This window comes from Pelophylax lessonae, assembly GCF_965119305.1.
Source record: "Pelophylax lessonae genome assembly, chromosome: 1".
Taxonomy (NCBI): Eukaryota; Metazoa; Chordata; class Amphibia; order Anura; family Ranidae; genus Pelophylax; species Pelophylax lessonae.
In genome coordinates, this window is record NC_138768.1 from 2,594,105 (window position 1) to 2,602,716 (window position 8,612).

Genomic DNA, 8,612 nt, shown 5'->3' on the forward strand with positions numbered 1-8,612 from the left:
TTAAAACCTTACATACCACATACACCGGTGCAATGACCTCCCCCTCCCCCCATACACCACTGTATACTGGTATATTGACCCCCCCCCAAAAAAATTCACACATCCAACCAACTCACCACATCTCCTGATGAAGCCCACCCAATGTATAGGGATGACTCACAGCGTCTACATCCAGTTCACACATCTTACTTACTCCCCACATCTCCTGATGAAGCCCACCCAATGTATAGGGATGACTCACAGCGTCTACACCAGTACACCTATCTAACCCACTCCCCACATCTCCTGATGAAGCCCCCCCAATGTATAGGGATGACTCACAGCGTCTACACCAGTACACCTATCTAACCCACTCCCCACATCTCCTGATGAAGACCACCCAATGTAAGGGGCTGACTTGGCTTCTACACCAATACACCCATATACCCGACTCCCCACATCTCCTGATGAAGACCACCCAATGTAAGGGGCTGACTCGGCTTCTACACCAATACACCCATATACCCGACTCCCCACATCTCCTGATGAAGACCACCCAATGTAACGGGGCTGACACTCAGCTTATACACCAGTACACCTATCTAACCGACTCCCTACATCTCCTGATGAAGACCACCCAATGTAAGGGGCTGACTCTCAGCTTCTAGACCAGTACACCTATCCAACCCACTCACCACATCTCCTAATGAAGACCACCCAATGTAAGGGGCTGACTCTCAGCTTCTAGACCAGTACACCTATCCAACCCACTCACCACATCTCCTAATGAAGACCACCCAATGTAAGGGGCTGACTCTCAACTTCTAGACCAGTACACCTATCCAACCCACTCACCACATCTCCTAATGAAGACCACCCAATGTAAGGGGCTGACTCTCAGCTTCTAGACCAGTACACCTATCCAACCCACTCACCACATCTCCTAATGAAGACCACCCAATGTAAGGGGCTGACTCTCAACTTCTAGACCAGTACACCTATCCAACCCACTCACCACATCTCCTAATGAAGACCACCCAATGTAAAGGGCTGACTCGGCTTCTACACCAATACACCCATATAACCCACTCCCCACAGCTCCTGATGAAGACCACCCAATGTAAGGGGTTGACTCTCAGCTTCTACACCAGTACACCTATCTAACCGACTCCCTACATCTCCTGATGAAAACCACCCAATGTATAGGGATGACTCACAGCATCTACACCAGTTCACACATCTTACTGACTCCCCACATCTCCTGATGAAGACCACCCAATGTAAAGGGCTGACTCTCAGCTTCTACACCAGTACACCTATCCAACCCACTCCCCACATCTCCTGATGAAGACCACCCAATGTAAGGGGCTGACTCTCAGCTTCTAGACCAGTACGCCTATCCAACCCACTCCCCACATCTCCTAATGAAGACCACCCAATGTAAGGGGCTGACTCTCAGCTTCTAGACCAGTACACCTATCCAACCCACTCCCCACATCTCCTGATGAAGACCACCCAATGTAAGGGGCTGACTCTCAGCTTCTAGACCAGTACACCTATCTAACCGACTCCCCACATCTCCTGATGAAGACCACCCAATGTAAGGGGCTGACTCGGCTTCTACACCAATACACCTATCTAACCCCCTCCCCACATCTCCTGGTGAAGACCACCCAATGTAAGGGGCTGACTCGGCTTCTACACCAATACACCCATATAACCGACTCCCCACCCTCCTGATGAAGACCACCCAATGTAAGGGGCTGACTCGGCTTCTACACCCATATAACCCACTCCCCACATCTCCTGATGAAGACCACCCAATGTAAGGGGTTGACTCTCAGCTTCTACACCAGTACACCTATCTAACCGACTCCCTACATCTCCTGATGAAGACCACCCAATATAAGGGGCTGACACTCAGCTTCTAGACCAGTACACCCATCTAACCAACTCCCCACATCTCCTGATGAAGACCACCCAATGTAAGGGGCTGATTCTCAGCTTCTAGACCAGTACACCCATCTAACCAACTCCCCACATCTCCTGATGAAGACCACCCAATGTAAGGGGTTGACTCTGAGCTTCTACACCAGTACACCTATCTAACTGACTCCCCACATCTCCTAATGAAGACCACCCAATGTAAGGGGCTGACTCTCAGCTTCTACACCAGTACACCTATCTAACCCACTCCCCACATCTCCTGGTGAAGACCACCCAATGTAAGGGGCTGACTCGGCTTATACACCAATACACCCATATAACCGACTCCCCACATCTCCTGATGAAGACCACCCAATGTAAGGGGCTGACTCGGCTTCTACACCAATACACCCATATACCCGACTCCCCACATCTCCTGATGAAGACCACCCAATGTAAGGGGCTGACTCTCGGCTTCTACACCAGTACACCTATCTAACCCCCTCCCCACATCTCCTGGTGAAGACCACCCAATGTAAGGGGCTGACTCGGCTTCTACACCAATACACCCATATAACCGACTCCCCACCCTCCTGATGAAGACCACCCAATGTAAGGGGTTGACTCTCAGCTTCTACACCAGTACACCTATCTAACCGACTCCCTACATCTCCTGATGAAGACCACCCAATGTAAGGGGCTGACTCTCAGCTTATACACCAATACACCTATCTAACCGACTCCCTACATCTCCTGATGAAGACCACCCAATGTAAGGGGCTCAACTCAGCTTCTAGACCAATACACCCATATAACCGACTCCCCACCCTCCTGATGAAGACCACCCAATGTAAGGGGTTGACTCTCAGCTTCTACACCAGTACACCTATCTAACCGACTCCCTACATCTCCTGATGAAGACCACCCAATGTAAGGGGCTGACTCTCAGCTTATACACCAATACACCTATCTAACCGACTCCCTACATCTCCTGATGAAGACCACCCAATGTAAGGGGCTCAACTCAGCTTCTAGACCAATACACCCATATAACCGACTCCCCACCCTCCTGATGAAGACCACCCAATGTAAGGGGTTGACTCTCAGCTTCTACACCAGTACACCTATCTAACCGACTCCCTACATCTCCTGATGAAGACCACCCAATGTAAGGGGCTGACTCTCAGCTTATACACCAGTACACCCATCTAACCGACTCCCCACATCTGATGAAGACCACCCAATGTAAGGGGCTGACTCTCAGCTTTTAAACCAATACACCCATCTAACCGACTCCTGAGCTCCTTGGATCTATGCAGAAGACCCGCAACCCAGGCAGTGTAATCTCTCCAATCTCACCTTCAGTTCCTGAGGACTGGCTGTGCCCCCTCCTGAAATTTAGGAAGTGGTGGGGGGTGCAATATTGGGTCTGAACCACCTGGAGAGCTCCCTTATTGGTATGATCAGCCTCTCTACAGCTGTCCATCACCAACATGGAAAATCCATCTCACCTGGAGTCCAGCAAAAGATTAACCTGCAGAGCAACCTTCTGCTCCCCCCTGGAGGGAGTACCAAACACACCAAGAACTGGCCTCCAAATATCCCCCCTTACCGGCCAATACCAAAAAGGGAGGGGCCACAAAATACCCCCCCAATCCCTCATCACCACCTTATATGAAAATTTCCCTCTCCTTCTGAAACCATTGATGGAGGGGACCTCAAATACCCCCCAATCCCAGCTCCCCCCACCTTTCATGGAAATATGTCACCTGTTGAGCCCACTGATGGCAGAACTAGACTGCCCAGACACGCCCCCTTCCTGCTCTTATAGTAAATACCTATTCCTTATACTCCTGGTATACTAATCCTTCCATACACCGCTACACTGCTCTTATAGTAAAGACCTCCTCCCTATACTGCTGGTATAATATTCCTTCCATGCAAAGCTACACTGCTCTTATAGTAAAGACCTCATCCCTATACTGCTGGTATAATAATCCTTCCATACACAGCTACAGTGCTCTTATAGTAAAGACCTCCTCCCTATACTGCTGGTATAATAATCCCTTTTCCATACACCGCTACACTGCTCTAATAGCAAAGACCTCCTCCCTATACTGCTGGTATATTAATCCTTCCATACACAGCTACACTGCTCTTATAGCAAAGACCTCCTCCCTATACTGCTGGTATAATAATCCTTCCATACACAGCTACAGTGCTCTTATAGTAAAGACCTCCTCCCTATACTGCTGGTATAATAATCCTTCCATACACAGCTACAGTGCTCTTATAGTGAAGACCTCCTCCCTATACTGCTGGTATAATATTCCTTCCATTAAAAGCTACACTGCTCTTATAGTAAAGACCTCCTCCCTATACTGCTGTTATAATAATACCTTTTCCATATACAGCTACACTGCTCTTACAGTAAATACCTATTCCTTATACTCCTGGTATACTAATCCTTCCATACACCGCTACACTGCTCTTATAGTAAAGACCTCCTCCCTATACTGCTGGTATAATATTCCTTCCATGCAAAGCTACACTGCTCTTATAGTAAAGACCTCATCCCTATACTGCTGGTATAATAATCCCTTTTCCATACACCGCTACACTGCTCTAATAGCAAAGACCTCCTCCCTATACTGCTGGTATATTAATCCTTCCATACACAGCTACACTGCTCTTATAGTAAAGACCTCCTCCCTATACTGCTGGTATAATAATCCTTCCATACACAGCTACAGTGCTCTTATAGTGAAGACCTCCTCCCTATACTGCTGGTATAATAATCCTTCCATACACAGCTACAGTGCTCTTATAGTAAAGACCTCCTCCCTATACTGCTGTTATAATAATACCTTTTCCATACACAGCTACACTGCTCTTACAGTAAATACCTATTCCTTATACTCCTGGTATACTAATCCTTCCATACACCGCTACACTGCTCTTATAGTAAAGACCTCCTCCCTATACTGCTGGTATAATAATCCCTTTTCCATACACCGCTACACTGCTCTAATAGCAAAGACCTCCTCCCTATACTGCTGGTATATTAATCCTTCCATACACAGCTACACTGCTCTTATAGTAAAGACCTCCTCCCTATACTGCTGGTATAATAATCCTTCCATACACAGCTACAGTGCTCTTATAGTAAAGACCTCCTCCCTATACTGCTGGTATAATATTCCTTCCATTAAAAGCTACACTGCTCTTATAGTAAAGACCTCCTCCCTATACTGCTGTTATAATAATCCTTCCATACACTGCTCTTATAATAAAGACCTCCTCCCTATACTGCTGGTATAATAATACCTTTTCCATACACAGCTACACTGCTCTTACAGTAAATACCTATTCCTTATACTCCTGGTATACTAATCCTTCCATACACCGCTACACTGCTCTTATAGTAAAGACCTCCTCCCTATACTGCTGGTATAATATTCCTTCCATGCAAAGCTACACTGCTCTTATAGTAAAGACCTCCTCCCTATACTGCTGGTATAATAATCCTTCCAAACACAGCTCTTACAGTAAATACCTATTCCTTATACTGATGGTATAATCTTCTGTACACAGCTAGACAACTCTGAAAGCAAAAACATCTTCTCTGTACTGACCTTATAATCATGATTTCTTCATACACAGCTCAACTGCTCTGACAGTAAAGACCTCCTGCATCTACTCCTGGCATAATCATTCTTCCTTCATACACCGCTGCAGTACTCTGACAGCCCTGTACTGGGAAAATCATCCTTCCATATACAGCTACTCTGCTATGACAGTAAAGACCTCCTCCCCTTACCGCCAGTATAATTATCCATCCTTTGTACACAGCTACTCTGCTCTGACAGTAAAGACATCCTGCCTCCATACACAACTACACTGCTTGGACAGTACAGCTTCTTCCTGTACTGCCAGTCTAATCACCCTTACTCCATACAAAGCCACACTGCTCTGACAGTAAGAACCTCCTTCCTATACTGCTGAATAATCATTTCTCTTCAACTACACTCCTCTGACAGTAAATACCTCTTCCCTTTACTACTGGTATAATCATCATTCTGTCATACATAGCTACTCAGCTCTGACAGTAAAGACTCTTCTATTTCCAGTATATTCATCCTCCATACACAGGGAAACTCCTCTGACAGTAAAGATCTCCATCCACTGCCAGCATAATTATCCTTCCTCTGTACATGGCTCTGACAGTAAAGACCTCCTCCGTATATTGCTGGTATAATCATCCCTCTGTACGCTGCTACACAGCTTCCTCCCTAAAACAGCCCCCCCCCTATACTGCGAGTATAATCCTCCTTCCTCTGTGTACAGTTACACTGCTCTGACAGTAAAGACCTCCTCCATACACTATGGATATAATCCTCCTTCCTCTGTGTACAGTTACACTGCTCTGACAGTAAAGACCTCCTCTATACACCATGGGTATAATCATCCTTCCTCTGTGTACAGTTACACTGCTCTGACAGTAAAGACCTCCTCCATACACTATGGGTATAATCCTCCTTCCTCTGTGTACAGTTACACTGCTCTGACAGTAAAGACCTCCTCCATACACTATGGGTATAATCCTCCTTCCTCTGTGTACAGTTACACTGCTCTGACAGTAAAGACCTCCTCTATACACCATGGGTATAATCATCCTTCCTCTGTGTACAGTTACACTGCTCTGACAGTAAAGACCTCCTCCATACACTATGGGTATAATCCTCCTTCCTCTGTGTACAGTTACACTGCTCTGACAGTAAAGACCTCCTCTATACACTATGGGTATAATCATCCTTCCTCCATGCATAAATGCCCTGCTCTGACAGCAAAGACTTCTTCCCTATACTGCTGGTATAATCACCCTTCCTCCATACAGATATAAACTGCTTTGACAGTAAAGACCTCTTTCCTATACTGCTGAGATAATCGTTGTTCCTCCATTCCCAGTGACACTGACCGCGGAGTAAAGACCTCCTCCCTAGACTGCCAGTAATATCGTCCTTCCTCAGAACACAGCTATGTTACCTCCTCCATATACCTCTAGTATAATCATCCTTCTGTACTGTGCTGTGACATTAAAGACCTCCTCCAGTGTAATCACCCTTCTTCCCTACTCTGCTTTGACAGTAATGACCTCCTCTCCGTACCTCCAGTATATTCATCCTCCTCCTGTTCTCTGCAGTAACAATAAACACCGCCTCCCTGTACCTCCAATATAATCATCCTTTTGTACTCTGCTGTGACTGTAAAGAACTCCCTGTACCTCCAGTATAATCATCCTTCTGTACACTGCTGTGACAGTAAAGACCTCCTCCCTGTACCTCCAGTATAATCATCCTTCCGTACTCTGTTGTGACAGTAAAGATCTCTTCCATGTTCCTCCAGTATAATCATCCTTCTATACTCTGCTGTGACAGTAAAGACCTCCTCCCGTACCTCCAGTATAATCACCCTTCCTCCGTACTCTGCTGTGACAGTAAACACCTCCTGCCTCTATCTCCAGTATAATCATCCTTCCATACTCTGCTGTGACAGTAAAGACCTCCTCCCCATACCTCCAGTATAATCATCCTTCTATACTCTGCTGTGACAGTAAAGACCTCCCCGTACCTCCAGAATAATCATCCTTCTTCCGTACTCTGCTGTGACAGTAAAGACCTCCTCCCCATACCTCCAGTATAATCACCCTTCTTCTATACTCTGCTGTGACAGGAAAGACCTCCCTGTACCTTCAGTATAATCACCCTTCTGTACTCTGCTGTGACAGTAAAGACCTCCTCCCCGTACCTCAAGTATAATTCCTCTGTAGTCTGCTGTGACAGGAAAGACCTCCTACCCATACCTCCAGTATAATCACCCTTCTATACTCTGCTATGACAGTAAAGACCTCCTCCCGTGCCTCCAGTATAATCATCCTTCTATACTCTGCTGTGACAGGAAAGACCTCCTCCCCGTACCTCCAGTATAATCATCCTTCTATACTCTGCTGTGACAGGAAAGACCTCCTCCCCGTACCTCCAGTATAATCACCCTTCCTCCGTACTCTGCTGTGACAGGAAAGACCTCCTCCCCATACCTCCAGTATAATCACCCTTCTTCTATACTCTGCTGTGACAGTAAATACCTCCTCCCTGTACCTCCAGTAAAATCACCCTTCTTCTATACTCTGCTGTGACAGGAAAGACCTCCCTGTACCTCCAGTATAATCATCCTTCTTCCGTACTCTGCTGTGACCGTAAAGACCTCTTCCCTGTACCTCAAGTATAATTCTTCTGTACTCTACTGTTACAGTAAAGACCTCCTCCCCGTACCTCCAGTATAATCACCCCTCTTCTATACTCTGCTGTGACAGTAAAGACCTCCCTGTACCTCCAGTATAATCACCCTTCTATACTCTGCTGTGACTGGAAAGACCTCCGCCCCGTACCTCAAGTATAATTCTTCCATACTCTGCTGTTACAGTAAAGACCTCCTCCCCGTACCTCCAATATAATTATTCCGTACTCTGCTGTTACAGTAAAGACCTCCTCCCCGTACCTCCAGTATAATCACCCTTCTTCTATGCTCTGATGTGACAGGAAAGACCTCCTCCCCGTACCTCCAGTATAATCACCCTTCTTCTATACTCTGCTGTGACAGTAAAGACCTCCTCCCTGTACCTCAAGTATAATTCTTCTGTAGTGTGC